Source organism: Oncorhynchus mykiss, chromosome 7 (genome assembly GCF_057628025.1).
Source record: "Oncorhynchus mykiss isolate SJ-2025 chromosome 7, ASM5762802v1, whole genome shotgun sequence".
Classification (NCBI taxonomy): domain Eukaryota; kingdom Metazoa; phylum Chordata; class Actinopteri; order Salmoniformes; family Salmonidae; genus Oncorhynchus; species Oncorhynchus mykiss.
In genome coordinates, this window is record NC_143028.1 from 78,934,582 (window position 1) to 78,952,834 (window position 18,253).

At 45.1% G+C, this 18,253-nt stretch overlaps 1 long non-coding RNA gene across 1 annotated transcript; it reads right to left on the bottom strand.

Moving 5' to 3' along the window:
* Nucleotides 1-10,913: 10,913 nt before the first annotated feature.
* On the bottom strand, nucleotides 10,914-17,494 carry LOC149982692 (uncharacterized). The gene is made up of 2 exons (XR_016497545.1): nucleotides 14,778-17,494; nucleotides 10,914-13,907 (listed from the first exon to the last, which is right to left on the bottom strand). It is a non-coding gene; the product is annotated as an uncharacterized LOC149982692 (long non-coding RNA).
* Nucleotides 17,495-18,253: the final 759 nt, after the last annotated feature.

Here is an 18,253-nt window from a genome sequence, read left to right on the forward strand (position 1 = left end):
GAGTGCTGGGGGACCATAACGAGGGTTGGAGCACCATCAAGAGGACCGTGGGACCATAATGAGGGCCGGGGGACCGAGAGGAGAAGACATATAGGAGAGAAGTGATATGACTGGCTGTGAGTTACGTGTTTTAGAATCTAGAGACTCCAAAGCCTGTTGAGTCCATAGAATTATGATGACTAGAATTAGAATCCTTCTAATTCTGTAGTCAATTCTTTCTAGTTGAAAACTCAATTCAGAGCCTAAAGCCATGTGAGCCTGAAGCCATGTGGCTGTGATAATCTGGCAGTCCGTTATTACAAATGTACACATTTCATTTAACTGTATACTATCGAGTCACGGACGAATGTAACAGCTTGTTACTGTACAATACTGTAGGATACTGTGTATTTCAGGATGGAGGTACTGTGTCTTTGACAGTTCATGGCAGCATTGGGCACAGCCAATTATGTTTTTTGCTAGATGAGTGCATAACCTAACCTACTCTAGTACTGTAGCGAAATGATAATTGGGTTTAGCCTAAGTGTGTTGAAGAAAGTAGGGTGCATGTTTTGTAAACTCTTCTATGGCATGGAGGATTTGTTGAGTGTCGGACACTTCGTGATAGTGTTGGGCACCGTCAATGATGTGTTCGCTAGCTAAGTGATGGCAGCCAAAGTGCATAGTCATGTTCTCCACAAGAACATAGTATCAGTGTAAGTGCTGTACACAACAGGAAGAACCAGTAGGTGTGATGAGTGAGAAACAGACCTGGGTTCAAGTACTATTTCAAATATCTGTTACTTTCACATACAATCAAAGTAAGAATTCAGTGATCTTTCATTTGAAAAGTAGTTGAATATTTGAATGGATTTGGAAATAAACTGACTGATTCATAAATAAACTGACTGATTCATAAATAAACTGACTGATTCATAAATAAACTGACTCAAATACAATACATTCCCATGCATTTACCCACATATTTGAAAATAGCATTTGGAATAAGTATTTGAACATACTCTCAAATACAATTATGTTTTTACAAATAAACCATTGAAATATTTTAAAAACCCAGGTGTGATGAGAAATAATGGTCATTATACCCTCTGTTTTTAACAGTGTTACTGACCTAATATGGAACCTGATTCATCCCTATCATGCCTTACGTAAGACAATGTTAGCGAGGTAACTCATCACAAGCCACAAATCGTTGCTGTCAGATAAAAACCTCGTCTTCAAAAAAGAAACTTTTCAGAAAAATAAACAATTTTTTATTTTTTATTTTATTTAACCTATTATTTGAACAGTCCAACCAAGGAACCATGTATCATAACACATGACCTGGCTAGATCAAAAACAATTGTCCAGACAGAGGATTGAGTTAACGAATTGACGGTTTACTAACCCAACTTAATTGAATGTGCAACCAGAGGCGAAAAAATGTCTCAATGTTATGTCTCAATCCACCGCATCCTCCGATATCGCCCTTCCGCCCTTCCTCGTCTGCAGTGACAGGTGGCAGAGCCCTTCCTCGTCTGCAGTGACAGGTGGCAGAGCCCTTCCGCCCTTCCTCGTCTGCAGTGACAGGTGGCAGAGCCCTTCCGCCCTTCCGCGTCTGCAGTGACAGGTGGCAGAGCCCTTCCGCCCTTCTGCGTCTGCAGTGACAGGTGGCAGAGCCCTTCCGCCCTTCTGCGTCTGCAGTGAAAGGTGGCAGAGCCCTTCCTCGTCTGCAGTGACAGGTGGCAGAGCCCTTCCGCCCTTCTGCGTCTGCAGTGACAGGTGGCAGAGCCCTTCCGCGTCTGCAGTGACAGGTGGCAGAGCCCTTCCGCCCTTCTGCGTCTGCAGTGACAGGTGGCAGAGCCCTTCCGCCCTTCTGCGTCTGCAGTGACAGGTGGCAGAGCCCTTCCGCGTCTGCAGTGAAAGGTGGCAGAGCCCTTCCGCGTCTGCAGTGACAGGTGGCAGAGCCCTTCCGCGTCTGCAGTGAAAGGTGGCAGAGCCCTTCCTCGTCTGCAGTGACAGGTGGCAGAGCCCTTCCGCCCTTCCTCGTCTGCAGTGACAGGTGGCAGAGCCCTTCTGCGTCTGCAGTGAAAGGTGGCAGAGCCCTTCCGCGTCTGCAGTGACAGGTGGCAGAGCCCTTCCGCGTCTGCAGTGAAAGGTGGCAGAGCCCTTCCGCGTCTGGAGTGACAGGTGGCAGAGCCCTTCCGCGTCTGCAGTGACAGGTGGCAGAGCCCTTCCGCGTCTGCAGTGACAGGTGGCAGAGCCCTTCCGCGTCTGCAGTGAAAGGTGGCAGAGCCCTTCCGCGTCTGCAGTGACAGGTGGCAGAGCCCTTCCGCGTCTGCAGTGAAAGGTGGCAGAGCCCTTCCTCGTCTGCAGTGACAGGTGGCAGAGCCCTTCCGCCCTTCCTCGTCTGCAGTGACAGGTGGCAGAGCCCTTCCGCGTCTGCAGTGACAGGTGGCAGAGCCCTTCCTCGTCTGCAGTGAAAGGTGGCAGAGCCCTTCCTCGTCTGCAGTGACAGGTGGCAGAGCCCTTCCGCCCTTCTGCGTCTGCAGTGACAGGTGGCAGAGCCCTTCCGCGTCTGGAGTGACAGGTGGCAGAGCCCTTTCCTCGTCTGCAGTGACAGGTGGCAGAGCCCTTCCGCGTCTGCAGTGACAGGTGGCAGAGCCCTTCCGCGTCTGCAGTGACAGGTGGCAGAGCCCTTCCGCGTCTGCAGTGACAGGTGGCAGAGCCCTTCCGCGTCTGCAGTGAAAGGTGGCAGAGCCCTTCCGCGTCTGCAGTGACAGGTGGCAGAGCCCTTCCGCGTCTGCAGTGAAAGGTGGCAGAGCCCTTCCTCGTCTGCAGTGACAGGTGGCAGAGCCCTTCCGCCCTTCCTCGTCTGCAGTGACAGGTGGCAGAGCCCTTCCGCGTCTGCAGTGACAGGTGGCAGAGCCCTTCCTCGTCTGCAGTGAAAGGTGGCAGAGCCCTTCCTCGTCTGCAGTGACAGGTGGCAGAGCCCTTCCGCCCTTCTGCGTCTGCAGTGACAGGTGGCAGAGCCCTTCCGCGTCTGGAGTGACAGGTGGCAGAGCCCTTTCCTCGTCTGCAGTGACAGGTGGCAGAGCCCTTCCGCGTCTGCAGTGACAGGTGGCAGAGCCCTTCCGCGTCTGCAGTGACAGGTGGCAGAGCCCTTCTGTGTCTGCAGTGAAAGGTGGCAGAGCCCTTCTGTGTCTGCAGTGAAAGGTGGCAGAGCCCTTCCGCGTCTGCAGTGAAAGGTGGCAGAGCCCTTCCGCGTCTGCAGTGAAAGGTGGCAGAGCCCTTCTGTGTCTGCAGTGAAAGGTGGCAGAGCCCTTCCGCGTCTGCAGTGAAAGGTGGCAGAGCCCTTCCGCGTCTGCAGTGACAGGTGGCAGAGCCCTTCCGCGTCTGCAGTGACAGGTGGCAGAGCCCTTCCGCGTCTGCAGTGACAGGTGGCAGAGCCCTTCCTCGTCTGCAGTGAAAGGTGGCAGAGCCCTTCTGCGTCTGCAGTGACAGGTGGCAGAGCCCTTCCGCGTCTGCAGTGAAAGGTGGCAGAGCCCTTCCGCGTCTGCAGTGACAGGTGGCAGAGCCCTTCCTCGTCTGCAGTGAAAGGTGGCAGAGCCCTTCCGCGTCTGCAGTGAAAGGTGGCAGAGCCCTTCCGCGTCTGCAGTGACAGGTGGCAGAGCCCTTCCTCGTCTGCAGTGACAGGTGGCAGAGCCCTTCCTCGTCTGCAGTGACAGGTGGCAGAGCCCTTCCGCGTCTGCAGTGAAAGGTGGCAGAGCCCTTCCGCGTCTGCAGTGAAAGGTGGCAGAGCCCTTCCGCGTCTGCAGTGAAAGGCGGCAGAGCCCTTCCGCCCTTCCGTGTCTGCAGTGAAAGGTGGCAGAGCCCTTCCGCGTCTGCAGTGACAGGTGGCAGAGCCCTTCCGCGTCTGCAGTGAAAGGTGGCAGAGCCCTTCTGTGTCTGCAGTGAAAGGTGGCAGAGCCCTTCCGCGTCTGCAGTGAAAGGTGGCAGAGCCCTTCCTTGTCTGCAGTGACAGGTGGCAGAGCCCTTCCGCGTCTGCAGTGAAAGGTGGCAGAGCCCTTCCTCGTCTGCAGTGACAGGTGGCAGAGCCCTTCCGCGTCTGCAGTGAAAGGTGGCAGAGCCCTTCTGTGTCTGCAGTGAAAGGTGGCAGAGCCCTTCCTCGTCTGCAGTGAAAGGTGGCAGAGCCCTTCCGCGTCTGCAGTGAAAGGTGGCAGAGCCCTTCCGCGTCTGCAGTGACAGGTGGCAGAGCCCTTCTGCGTCTGCAGTGAAAGGTGGCAGAGCCCTTCCTCGTCTGCAGTGAAAGGTGGCAGAGCCCTTCCGCGTCTGCAGTGAAAGGTGGCAGAGCCCTTCCTCGTCTGCAGTGAAAGGTGGCAGAGCCCTTCTGCGTCTGCAGTGAAAGGTGGCAGAGCCCTTCCTCGTCTGCAGTGAAAGGTGGCAGAGCCCTTCTGCGTCTGCAGTGAAAGGTGGCAGAGCCCTTCCGCGTCTGCAGTGACAGGTGGCAGAGCCCTTCTGCGTCTGCAGTGAAAGGTGGCAGAGCCCTTCTGCGTCTGCAGTGAAAGGTGGCAGAGCCCTTCCGCGTCTGCAGTGACAGGTGGCAGAGCCCTTCCGCGTCTGCAGTGACAGGTGGCAGAGCCCTTCCGCGTCTACAGTGACAGGTGGCAGAGCCCTTCCGCGTCTACAGTGACAGGTGGCAGAGCCCTTCCGCCCTTCCTCGTCTGCAGTGACAGGTGGCAGAGCCCTTCCGCCCTTCCTCGTCTGCAGTGAAAGGTGGCAGAGCCCTTCCGCGTCTGCAGTGAAAGGTGGCAGAGCCCTTCCGCGTCTACAGTGACAGGTGGCAGAGCCCTTCCGCCCTTCCTCGTCTGCAGTGACAGGTGGCAGAGCCCTTCCGCCCTTCCTCGTCTGCAGTGAAAGGTGGCAGAGCCCTTCCGCGTCTGCAGTGAAAGGTGGCAGAGCCCTTCCGCGTCTGCAGTGAAAGGCGGCAGAGCCCTTCCGCCCTTCCGTGTCTGCAGTGAAAGGTGGCAGAGCCCTTCCGCGTCTGCAGTGACAGGTGGCAGAGCCCTTCCGCGTCTGCAGTGAAAGGTGGCAGAGCCCTTCTGTGTCTGCAGTGAAAGGTGGCAGAGCCCTTCCGCGTCTGCAGTGAAAGGTGGCAGAGCCCTTCCTTGTCTGCAGTGACAGGTGGCAGAGCCCTTCCGCGTCTGCAGTGAAAGGTGGCAGAGCCCTTCCTCGTCTGCAGTGACAGGTGGCAGAGCCCTTCCGCGTCTGCAGTGAAAGATGGCAGAGCCCTTCTGTGTCTGCAGTGAAAGGTGGCAGAGCCCTTCCTCGTCTGCAGTGAAAGGTGGCAGAGCCCTTCCGCGTCTGCAGTGAAAGGTGGCAGAGCCCTTCCGCGTCTGCAGTGACAGGTGGCAGAGCCCTTCTGCGTCTGCAGTGAAAGGTGGCAGAGCCCTTCCTCGTCTGCAGTGAAAGGTGGCAGAGCCCTTCCGCGTCTGCAGTGAAAGGTGGCAGAGCCCTTCCTCGTCTGCAGTGAAAGGTGGCAGAGCCCTTCTGCGTCTGCAGTGAAAGGTGGCAGAGCCCTTCCTCGTCTGCAGTGAAAGGTGGCAGAGCCCTTCTGCGTCTGCAGTGAAAGGTGGCAGAGCCCTTCCGCGTCTGCAGTGACAGGTGGCAGAGCCCTTCTGCGTCTGCAGTGAAAGGTGGCAGAGCCCTTCTGCGTCTGCAGTGAAAGGTGGCAGAGCCCTTCCGCGTCTGCAGTGACAGGTGGCAGAGCCCTTCCGCGTCTGCAGTGACAGGTGGCAGAGCCCTTCCGCGTCTACAGTGACAGGTGGCAGAGCCCTTCCGCGTCTACAGTGACAGGTGGCAGAGCCCTTCCGCCCTTCCTCGTATGCAGTGACAGGTGGCAGGGCCCTTCCGCCCTTCCTCGTCTGCAGTGAAAGGTGGCAGAGCCCTTCCGCGTCTGCAGTGAAAGGTGGCAGAGCCCTTCCGCGTCTACAGTGACAGGTGGCAGAGCCCTTCCGCCCTTCCTCGTCTGCAGTGACAGGTGGCAGAGCCCTTCCGCCCTTCCTCGTCTGCAGTGACAGGTGGCAGAGCCCTTCCACGTCTGCAGTGAAAGGTGGCAGAGCTAGAGCAGTGTTTGTCAGACCATGACGCATCCTCCATATCGCCCTTCCGGGTCTGCAGTGAAAGGTGGCAGAGCTAGAGCAGTGTTTGTCAGACCATGACGCATCCTCCATATCGCACTTCCGGGTCTGCAGTGAAAGGTGGCAGAGCTAGAGCAGTGTTTGTCAGACCATGACGCATCCTCCATATCGCACTTCCGCGTCTGCAGTGAAAGGTGGCAGAGCTAGAGCAGTGTTTGTCAGACCATGACGCATCCTCCATATCGCACTTCCGCGTCTACAGTGAAAGGTGGCAGAGCTAGAGCAGTGTTTGTCAGACCATGACTCATCCTCCATATCGCACTTCCGCGTCTGCAGTGAAAGGTGGCAGAGCTAGAGCAGTGTTTGTCAGACCGTGAGACATCCTGAAAATCCATATTCTCAAGAAAATGTCTAGCGTCAAAACGTCCTATAAACTGTTATGACCCCTCTGTGGAAAAATGAGACTCTCACAAACACGATGTTCTCCGTTTTGCACTACGGCCCCCTGAAGAGTCACGGGGACTCGTCTGAAGTCCTTACAGCCTCTTCGGCCAAACAGTTTGGGCAACACACTAATATGACCCCTCTGTGGAAAGGTGGGTCTCGCACGAATATGTACGTCGGTCGAGACTACTCGGAAGATCCCTGGTACCAATTTTTTTTTATTAATGGAGGTACATATGGATATATTTTACAAACTAAACTAAGGTGTTAAAGAGATGTAATTTTTATATTTATATATATATATATATATATATATATATATATATATATATATATATATATATATATATATATATATATAGTATCCTGATCTTTATATCTCTCAGATAGAGGACAGACACTTCAGAACAAACTTCATTTAGATTTTTTTGGAGACTGTTGTTCCATGTACCGAATCTGTTATTCAATGCGTTTCAATTGGCTAATAGCAGTAATGGCAAACTCAACGTTTCATCAAATCCTTTTTTAAATAGATTTTCTAATACTACTTAAGGGCCCTTAAGATTCTAAATCAAATAGCTAAATGGTCCTTGGTATGACCTTTTTAAAACAATTCCATATAGCTCAGTAGAACACCCCTCCCTTCTGCCTTAGACTCTAGACGCTTAAAGTGGTTTCTTTCTGTTGGGTGCTGTAAAAGAGATGGTTCAGTGAACTGAACTGCAGTCATGTGGCACTCATGTTACCTAACTTCACCTAGTGTATCTATTGACACATATGTGTCTTACTAGGCAAAGATTTGTGGAGCTGTGAACATACCCCGTGGGAAGAAAATCTCATTAATATTTCATGTATGTTCCTCCTTTGTGTCCTAGTTTGTCCTTTACTGTATACAGTGTCGTCATAACACATAGTGACGGGACTAGTGACAAGTTGACAAAAATACCTTAAGGGCCCTTGGTAACAAGCCAACAAAGACAAAATCAACCCTACCACCCAGACTAGATAAATGTACCTTCACTAATTGTATTTGAGTTCCCCTGCATTTGAGGCATGATGATCGCTGTGTAAGAGGAGCAAAACATACATTCACACTCAGGTTTAGTTGTAGAAGTGGAATTTTCACATGATTCCAAGAGTAGCCAGTATCTAGGGATCGGAACAGACTTAAAAGGCATCATTACACATGCAGCGAGACCACACTTACAATAAGATATGTTTTTTCATAGGAAAAACGTTTCAGTCTGTCGGGAGATTGTAGACGATAGTTATGTCTATATTTGAATTTGATACATTTTTTATATAATCTTTATTTAATTAAGCTAGTCAGTTAAGATAAATATTATTATTTACAATGACGGCCTACACCGGCCAAACCCTAACCAGGACGACGCTGGGCCAATTGTGCTCTGCCCTGTTGGCTTCCCAATCATAGCTGGGTGTGATACAGCCCAGAATCAAACCGGGGTCTGTAGTGATAGCAGGAGGAGGGATAGAAATGTAACATTCTCCTGTAGGGTTTCTTTAAGAAAACTTTTAAGAAGTTCCACAAAGTTGTGAACAGTGATACTAAAATTACAGATGAATATTACTTATGGACTTAAACTTCTGTTGGAATATTCAGAAAAGGTGTTGTTGGTTTAATAAAAAAATTAATTAAAATAAAAAAATGATTATATACTGTATATGGCATCATATACAGTATATGGCATCTTTTCCGAGCAAAAAATTGGAAAAGCTAACTAATGACATGTGGGCTAACATGCTAATATTTTATTTTTGCTGAAGGAGAAACAGAAAAAGATAGCATTAGGATTACGGATCAAACAGTCTAATTTAAAGTGAGAATGTAGTATCTCCTCCTGACAACATTTATGCTAAATATAATATATACTGAACAAAAATATAAAAATGCAACATAAAACAATTTCTAAGACTTTACTAAGTTACAGTTCATGGAAGGAAATCAATCAATTAAATAAAATGGGAGCCTGGGAGGCTTGAGTGGCCTTTATCGTCCCCAGCACAAGGTGCACCTGTGTAATGATCTTGGCAAAGGAGAATCTTGGCAAAGGAGAAATGCTCACTAACAGGGATGTAAACACATTTGAGAGAAATTCTTTTTTTTGTGCGTATGGAACATTTCTGGGATCTTTTATTTCAGCTCCTGAAAAATGTTGTGTTTATATATATTTTTTGGTGTAGATTACAAAACTTTATCCAGTAAACTTCAAAAAGGCCACATTCAAACAGAGAGTCCTTTGGATGAATGAGGAAACTAATAAATTGAAGAGAAATTGCAGAAAAGTAGAGTGGAAGTGGAGAAAGTCAAAATTGCAGGTCCATAATAACATTCTGAGCAAGCAATATGTGCCCCAGCCTACCACGCAAAGGCACTGGAGTTATTGTCCCTGGTTGACACAGATAATGCTCAGTAAAGTGCTATCTACCTTTTCGATTCTATCCCGACCACCTTCAAAACAGTTTTTAATTGCATATCTGAAGATATGCAAGTTATTATGAATCTCTGTTCACAGGCACTTTCCCCACTGCAATAAACAAGAAAAGTAATCTAAATTCTTCAGCTCTTAGCAATTTTCTCCAACCTTTACATTCTTAAGCAAAATTCTGGATAAATTGGTTTTCAAACAGTCAGTTTCAAACAATATTCCAATCTGGTTTTCTTGCCCACCACAGCACAGATACAGCCTTAGTTAAAGTGGCAAATGATCCGGGAGCCAACACAGATGCCAAACAGCTCTCTGTCTTTGTACACTTGGATTTATGTGCTGCATTCGACAAGGTTGTTCATAATGTCTGGGCGGACTGGAGTGGTGGCTAAATTCTTCTAAATTGGTTTAGGAAACATTTCATAACTGGTCGAGAATTTTTTTTTGTCAACCTTGGTAACACATATCACATGTTCTGTTCTATAAGATTCGATTTTGGGTCCGATAATGTTCAGTTTACACTGCATCTCACCCCTGACTCTTTTCTGGGCTTGTCAAGTGCGCCACAATCACTTGATCCTTAACATATACTATAGGCTATATGAAGAATATGCTCGGAGAAGCACAAGGAAAATATTATATATATATATATATATATATATAAATATTTTTTTAAATACTTCCTTACAGGTTTTTGCACTCCTGGGATGGTGTATATGTACTCGGGGTCGCTCCTGAGTGGCGCAGCGGTCTAAGGCACAGCATCTCAATGCTAGAGGCATCACTACAGACTGTATCAGTACCGGCCGTGATTGGGAGTCCCATAGGGCGGTGCACAATTGGTCCAACATTGTCAGGGTTAGCGTTTGGCCGGTGTAGGCCGTCATTGTAAATAAAAATGTGTTCTTAACTGACTTGCCTAGTTCATTAAACAATAAATAAAAATATATATAAAACTAGATTACACTGCATTATAAACTGGGTGGTTCAAGCCCTGAATGTTGATTGGCTGACAGCCGTAATATATCAGAACATATACCACGGTATAACAAAAGTAATATTTTATTGCTCTAATTAAACTTTTTGGGATAGGAGGCAGCATTTTCACTTTTGGATTAATAGCGTGCCCAGAGTGAACTGCCTCCTACTCTGTCCCAGATGCTAATATATGCATATTATTATTAGTATTGGATAGAAAACACTCAGTTTTAGAAACAATTTGAATGATGTCTTGAGTATAACAGAATTCATATGGCAGGTGAAAACTTGAGAAAAATCCAACCAGGAAGTGGGACATCTGAGGTTTGTAGTTTTTCAAAAGCTTGGCCTACCGAATACACATTGAGATATGGATGTGGTTGCACTTCCTAGAGCTTCCACTAGATGTCAACCATCTTTAGAAACTAGTTTAGCAACTGGTTTGTGGATTCTACTATAAAGGAGGGGCTCTTCGAGTCAGTGGTCTGGCAGAGAGCCTTGGTCTCATGACGCACGCTCCCGACAGAGTTACTTCTCATTGCTTTTCTGAAGACAAAGGAATTCTCCGGTTGGAACGTTATTGATGTTTTATGTTATAAACATCCTAAAGATTGATTCCATACATCGTTTGACATGTTTCTAAAGGACTGTAATGGAAGTTTTCGAGTTTTTGTCTGGACGAAATGCTTGCGCATCATGAAGATGCATTACTGGGCTGAACATGCAAACAAACAAGTGGCTATTTGGGCATAAATGATGGAACTTTATGGAACAAATCAGTCATTTATTGTCGAACTGGGATTCCTGGGAGTGCCTTCTGATGAAGATCATCAAAGGTAAGTGAATATTTATAGTGTTGCTTCTAACTTTGTTGATTCCAAAATGGAGGAGGTAAGGTAAAAAAAAAAATCTGACACAGCGGTTGGAGAAGTCTATCTTTAATTTTGTGAACAATACTTGTATCTTTTCTCAATGTTTATTATGAGTATTTCTGCAAAATCACCAGATGTTTTGGAATCAAAACTTTACTGCATGTAAATGCGCCAATGTAAACTGAGATTTTTGGATATAAATATGCACATTATCGAACAAAACATACATGTATTGTGTAACATGATGTCCTATGAGTGTCATCTGATGAAGATCATCAAAGGTTAGTGATTAATTGTATCTATATTTCTGCTTTTTGTGACTCCTATCTTTGGCTGGAAAAATGGATGCGTGTTTTTTCGACTTGGCTATGACCTAACATAATCATATGTTGTGATTTAGCTGTAAAGCATTTTTTAAATCTGACATGATGGGTAGATTAACAAGATGTTTTTCTTTCATTTGCTGTATTGGATTTGTTAATGTGTGAAAGTTACATATTTAAAAAAAACTTTTCAGCGGAATATTGTCAAGGGGTGCGCTAGAAAGGTTAAGTTGGTAACAATTTTATAATAACAATAAGATGCCTCAGGGGTATATGGTATATGGCCAGTATACTATGGCTAAGGATTCTGCCACCCTCGTGCTTCACGGTTGGGATGGTTTTCTTCAGCTTGCAAGCCTCCCCCTTTTTCCTCCAAACATAACGATGGTCATTATGGCCAAAGAGTTCTGTTTTTGTTTCATCAGACCAGGGGACATTTCTCCAAAAAGCAAAATCTTTGTCCCCATGTGTAGTTGCAAATCATAGTCTGCCTTTTTTAAGGTTTTGGAGCAGTGGCTTCTTCCTTGCTGAGCGGCCTTTCAGGTTATGTCGATATAGATACTTTTGTACCTGTTTCCTCCAGCATCTTCACAAGGTCCTTTGCTGTTGTTCTGGGATTGATTTGCACTTTTAGCATCAAAGTACATTCCTCTCTAGGAGACAGAACGAGTCTCCTTCCTGAGCGGTATGATGGCTGCGTGTCCCATGCTGTTAATACTTGCGTACTCTTGTTTGTACAGATGAACGTGGTACCTTCAGGCATTTGGAAATTGCTCCCAAGAATGAACCAGAATTGTGGAGGTCTACAATTTTCTTTCCAAGGTCTTGGCTGATGTCTTTTGATTTTCCCATGATGTCAAGCAAAGAGGAACTGAGTTAGAAGGTAGGCCTTGAAATGCATCCACAGGTACACCTCCAATTAACTCAAATGATGTCAATTAGCCGATCAGAAGCTTCTAAAGCCATGACATAATTTCCTGGAATTGTCCAAGATGTTTAAATACACAGTCAACTTAGTGTATGTCAACCTCTGACCCACTGAAATTGTGATACAGTGAATTATAAGTGAAATAATGTCTGTAAACAATTGTTGGAAAAATTACTTGTGTCATGCACAAAGTAGAAGTCCTAACCGACTTGCCAAAACTATAGTTTGTTAACAAGAAATTTGTGGAGTGGTTTAATGACTCCAACCTAAGTGTATATAAACTTCCGACTTCAACTGTACATACACCTACAATTCTAACAGCTTTTTTTTGAGTAATTAATTGTCTGAAAATATAGTTCAATTTATTTTTTGTAAGGTAAGAAAAGGTGGTGTTTTGTTTGTAAATTTACATTTTTGAATATGAAACATGGCCAAAAGAATAATGAAATGAATTGCATAAAATTGTTTCAGCTTATTTCTATCGTAGGTATAAAAAAAAAATTCCAAGCAGTATTTCTCTCCACAATAGTGTAAAATATTAATACATGTGTTCAATTATAAATCCACTGATGTCTTGCCACAATTTCCTTACATGAATACAAAAAAATACAAATGCCTAAAAAGACTGCAACACTGTTTCTGTGTGGTTATTACAAAAGGTACAATTTGAGTTCATGTTTTCCTTTAACTTCTTCATATAGTGGTTGGCAGGATAATATTTATGATCAATTTTAAAGGAAACTTCCTCAATTTTGTTAACAAGTAGGCATGTGTGTGGCAACATCCACACTTTTTTCCAACAATTATTATCAATAAATCTGTTCCAAGAAGGCATGACATAAGGTATAGATACAAAATCCTGCTGGGCAGCCAGCACAGGTGTATTACATACTGAGAAAGGAGGTGATGTTGATCGGTTTGCCCTACATGCTATCCAGCTATACGTGCAAAAGTCCAGAGCACAAAACTTTCAACCAACCTTGGCTTGGCGATGCGGTCTTCGTTCTCGATTTGACGAAACAGGAGTCTCCATGTCCATGTCCAGTTGCAGGGGGTCCGTTTGAAATTGCTCTTATTAAAATCGTTTTTTGCTCTATGAATTAATCCAACAGTGTGCACCACCCATTGAGACAGGTGAAGAAGACTACTTAAATTCTATCAGCATGTTGATTGGTGAACGTCCACCCCAAAGTGCCGCGTGTCATGACGACAGACACCTGTATCGATCAATGAGAAAAGACTTGAAATAGACAAGATGTTGGTGTGCACATCGTGGGATTACTTCTTGGAGCAAAAAACTGAGTGTTTCCTAAATTCAAACTGACCCACTGCAACTGGACACGGACATTATATGAATCTCCATTTTCCAAGAATCGAGGATGAAGACAGCATGGCCAAGGATGGTCGGAGATTATGTTCTACACCAAACAGTACCTATCCTGTAACTCCCAGTAATGGATATCAAAAATCTCTGGTGTGACAATATGAAGCGAAGAGAACTGGTAATCAGCAGATGGTAGGAGAGGTGGTCATGATGAACTTGCTATTCCAAAGAAAAATCCAGTAAGTTCAGGGAACACTTGTACAGCTTTCGGAAGATTGTTGTCATGATCAAACTACCATTCAGCTCCTCTTGAGTAATATTCTGCTTGAAATTCAGCATAATGTCCAATCCATCGAGAGGGATAAAGTTCCCGGAATACAGTTCTGCTACAATGACAAAAAGGTTAAGGAATTGTGTTTCTCTCTAAGAATCCACTCCAGAAAGAAGCCCAGGCACCACACGATATTGTCTGTAAGACAAAAGAAGATAGTTTTTATCTCGATTGCATAGTTTGAATAACAGTTGAACTGTGCCAGCAAACCACCATTAGGGTAGACTAGTTGAACATGCATACATGTGCATAGGCACAGAGAGTACATTTAGAACACTATCCAATCCAACTTTATTTGTCACATGCTCCGAATACAACAAATGTAGACCTTATTATGAAATGCTTGCTTACTACAAGCCCTTAACTAATAGTTCAGTTCAAGAAGAGTTAAGAAAATATTTACCAAATAAACTAAAGTAAATATATATATATATATAATACAAATAAGAAAAAGTAACATAATAACATAACAATGAAGAGGCTATGTACAGGGGGTACCGAGTCATTATGCGGGGGAAGAGGTTAGTTGAGGTAATTTGTACATGTAGGTAGGGGTGAAGTGACTGTGCATATATAATAAGCAGCGAGTAGCAGCAGTGTACAAACAAATGGAGAGGGGGGAGGGTCAATGTAATAGTCCGGAGGGCCATTTGATTAACTGTTCAGCAGTCTTGTGGCTTCAGGGTAGAAGCTGTTAATTAACTTGTTATGGCTGCAATCCCGATGTCGGGATAAGTGTCATCAATAACTGCTGAATAGCATAGCGCTACATACAATAAATAATACTATAAATATTTATATTCATGAAATCACAAGTGCAATATAGGAAAACACAGTTTAGCCTTTTGTTAATCCACCTGTCGTGTCAGATTTAGAAATTATGCTTTACAGCGAAAGCAATCCAAGCGTTTGTGTAAGTTTATCGATCGCACGATGAAACATTAAGTACACATAGCATCAGGTAGCTTGGTCACGAAAATCAGAAAAGCAATCAAATTAATCGTTTACCTTTGATGATCTTCGGATGTTTTCACTCACGAGACTCTCTGTTACACAACAAATGTTCCTTTTGTTCCATAAAGATTATTTTTAGATCCAAAAAAACTCTGTTTGTTTGTCACGTTATGTTCAGAAATCCACAGGAAAGAGCAGTCATGACAACGCAGACAAATTCCAAATAGTTTCCATAATGTCCACAGAAACATGTCAAATGTTTTTTATAATCAATCCTCAGGTTGTTTTTAAAATATATAATCGTTAATATACCAACCGCAAATGTCTTTCACAGTAGGAGAGGGAATAGCAATACCTCTCCAAACTCTGTAGCGCGAGCAAAACTCATGTGACCACTTGACGCAATGTTATCATTCTGGCTCATTTTTCAAAATAAGAGCCTGAAACTATGTCTGAAGACTGACACCTTGAGGAAGCGATAGGAAAAGGAATCTGGTTCATATCCCTTTAAATGGAGCAAAGGGAGGCTATGGAACATGGAGTTTTCAAAATAGAAGCCACTTCCTGCTTTGATTTTCCTCAGGGTTTCGCCTGCAATATCAGTTCTGTTATACTCACAGACAATATTTTGACAGTTTTGGAAACTTTTGTGTTTTCTATCCAATACTAATAATAATATGCATATATTAGCAACTGAGACTGAGGAGCTGGTCGTTTACAATGGGCACCTTTTCATCCAAGCTACTCAATACTGCCCCTGCAGCCATAACAAGTTAAGAAGCCTTTTGGTCCTAGACTTTGTCGCTCCGGTACCGCTTGCCGTGCGCTAGCAGAGTAAACAGTCTATGACTTGGGTGACTGGAGTCTCTGATAGGTCCTGGATGGCAGAAAGCTTGGCCCCAGTGATGTACTGGGCCATACTCACTACACTCTGTAGCGCCTTACGGTCAGATGCCGAGCAGTTGCCATACCAGGCGGTGATGCAAAGGGTCAGGATGCTCGCAATGGTGCAGCTGTAGAACTGTTTGAGGATCTGGGGACCCATGCCAAATCTTTTTAGTCTCCTGAGGGTGAAAAGGTTTTGTCTTGGTGTGTTTGGACCCTGATAGTTTGTTGGTGATATGGACACCAAGGAACTTGAAACTCTCGACCTGCTCCACTACATCCCCACTGATGTTAATGGGGGCCTGTCCAGCCCGCCTTTTCCTGTAATCCACGATCAGCTCCTTTTGTCTTGCTCATATTGAGGGAAAGGTTGTTGTCCTGGCACGACACTGCCAGTTCTCTGACCTCCTCCCGATAGGGTGTCTCGTTGTTGTCGGTGATCAGACCTACAACTGTTGTGTCGTAAGTAAACCAAATGACGGTGTTGGAATCTAGCCTAATAGAATGGCATAACCCTCAACCTTTGCACAGTGACCAGAATGTACAAATGTACCTAGGTGGATAGGCAGACAGTATCTAGCTACAGCCATTTCTAGCAGGCATGCTGAGGTAAATATTTTTTATAGCAAAACCAGCTTGTCAGTATTAGAGATAGTTAAACTGTTGTATTATTGTTTCTCCCCGTTGTTAGTCAGTAAACTTAGCTAGCTAGCTTGATTGATATCCAATAATTGTTCTTTACATCTATTTGGAATCCTATCTTTCATCATGTGGGATGGCAGGGTAGCCTAGTGATTAGTGTTTGACTAGTAACTGGAAGGTTGCAAGTTCAAATCCCCGAGCTGACAAGGTACAAATCTGTCATTCTGCCCCTAAACAGGCTGTTCCTCGGCCGTCATTGAAGATGAGAATTTTTTCTTAACTGACTTGCCTAGTTAAATAAAAATAATTTTGTAATATTGAAATGCATCAACGGTCATAATCTTAACCAATGTCAACTATGTTATATACAGTAGATAGCTAGTAAAACGATTTACAATTGCTGATGTTACACATTTGCTGAAATAGTTAAAAACAGGAGGCCTGGCGCATATTAACAAGTTAGCAGGTGCCAGGCTAACTAACTAGCCAACTCAGGTCATGTGCTACCATTTGCTGGTACACCTAGCTTTAGGTGGCTGGTCATAACATTATGTCTTGCTGTTTAGTAGCCATATGTATGACTAAAAGGAGTATGACTACAAATGAGATACAACAGATCTCCGATTGTAAAACCTCTTCTATTTTTGTCAACGACATGGCTAGCTGTAGTTGTTTAGCTAACTTAGCTAGCTAGACTAGCTAACTGGGTACCTACCTATCTCCCTAAGTTAGCAAACAACAAAAATAATTAGATTTCCCCCCACTGTAACACAGAGGGATTTTAGCCAGCAATACACAACATGGATTTCCGTTGATTAACTAAAGTTAATTAGCTAGCTAGGTGGCTTGCAGGAAAAATAGCTACCGTATTTGTCATCTACCCTCTTGGTGCTGGTATTGGCTGTAGATTCTAGCTATGTCGAACTCTTTGTTGTGAATCCCCTACGATATATTCCATTAGAAACATGTGGGGTTGAATGTCAGCGTGTAGCTAATACACGCACCATCTTCGGATTCGTGTTGCATTGTGGTCTGGTCAGTTCGTTTCACTTTTGTCCAAAGGATTGTGTTGTTAGTGTCCGCTTCCCTTTCAAGAAGCCTGCCATGGGGGAGTGATGGGGCAAGAGCACGAAGCCACACCCTACGCGAGTTGTATTCTTTCACAGACGGGAAGAAAATGTTTCAGCTCGTATATTTAACAAGGAATCCACTGACAGGAACATCGCTGAAAGATGTCCAATGGCTCTAACGAACAAGAACAACCATATCTACACGCCCAAAAACGTATAGCGTGATCAGTGTAACTTAGAGCCTTATAGTGTGATCAGTATAACATAGAGCCTTCGTCTAATGCCACAAAGCAGGACTACATTATTACACCCCTCTCCCCAAAGCTGTCAAACAGGGTGTATCATTCAACGCGCAAAGCCAGACCTGCCTTCCTCCTGTGCAATTATGTGTGAAACACATCTCACTGACCTAGAAATGCCTCAGACATGATGAAAATAAGCCCAGATTCCCTCAGGGTGAAATTCCCCTTTATATTCAGGCTGTAACACAAAACAATGTGGACAAGTCAAGGGTGAGGAATACTTTCTGAAGGCACTGTAAAGTGTAAAACAGTTCATTTGACTCAAGGTTCTTTCCATTCCAAAATAAAGTTTGATGGATGGATTTGAAACTGTAGGGCCAGGAATAAATACATCAACCTTGGTAATACAGTGGTTGCTCAACTAAATGTTTTGAGATTGTGTTGCGGGATTTAGAGGTCATTTGCGGTTTAGTATGGAACCCTGTATCACTGCAGTATGCTGGCCTTCAAGGCAGAGTTGCAAAGAAAAAGCCATATCTCAGACTGGCCAATAAAAATAAAAAATGAAGATGGGCAAAAGAACACAGTCACTGGATTTAGGAACTCTGCCTAGAAGGCCAACATCCCGGAGTCGCCTCTTCACTGTTGACAACGAGACTGGTGTTTTGCAGGTACTATTTAATGAAGCTGC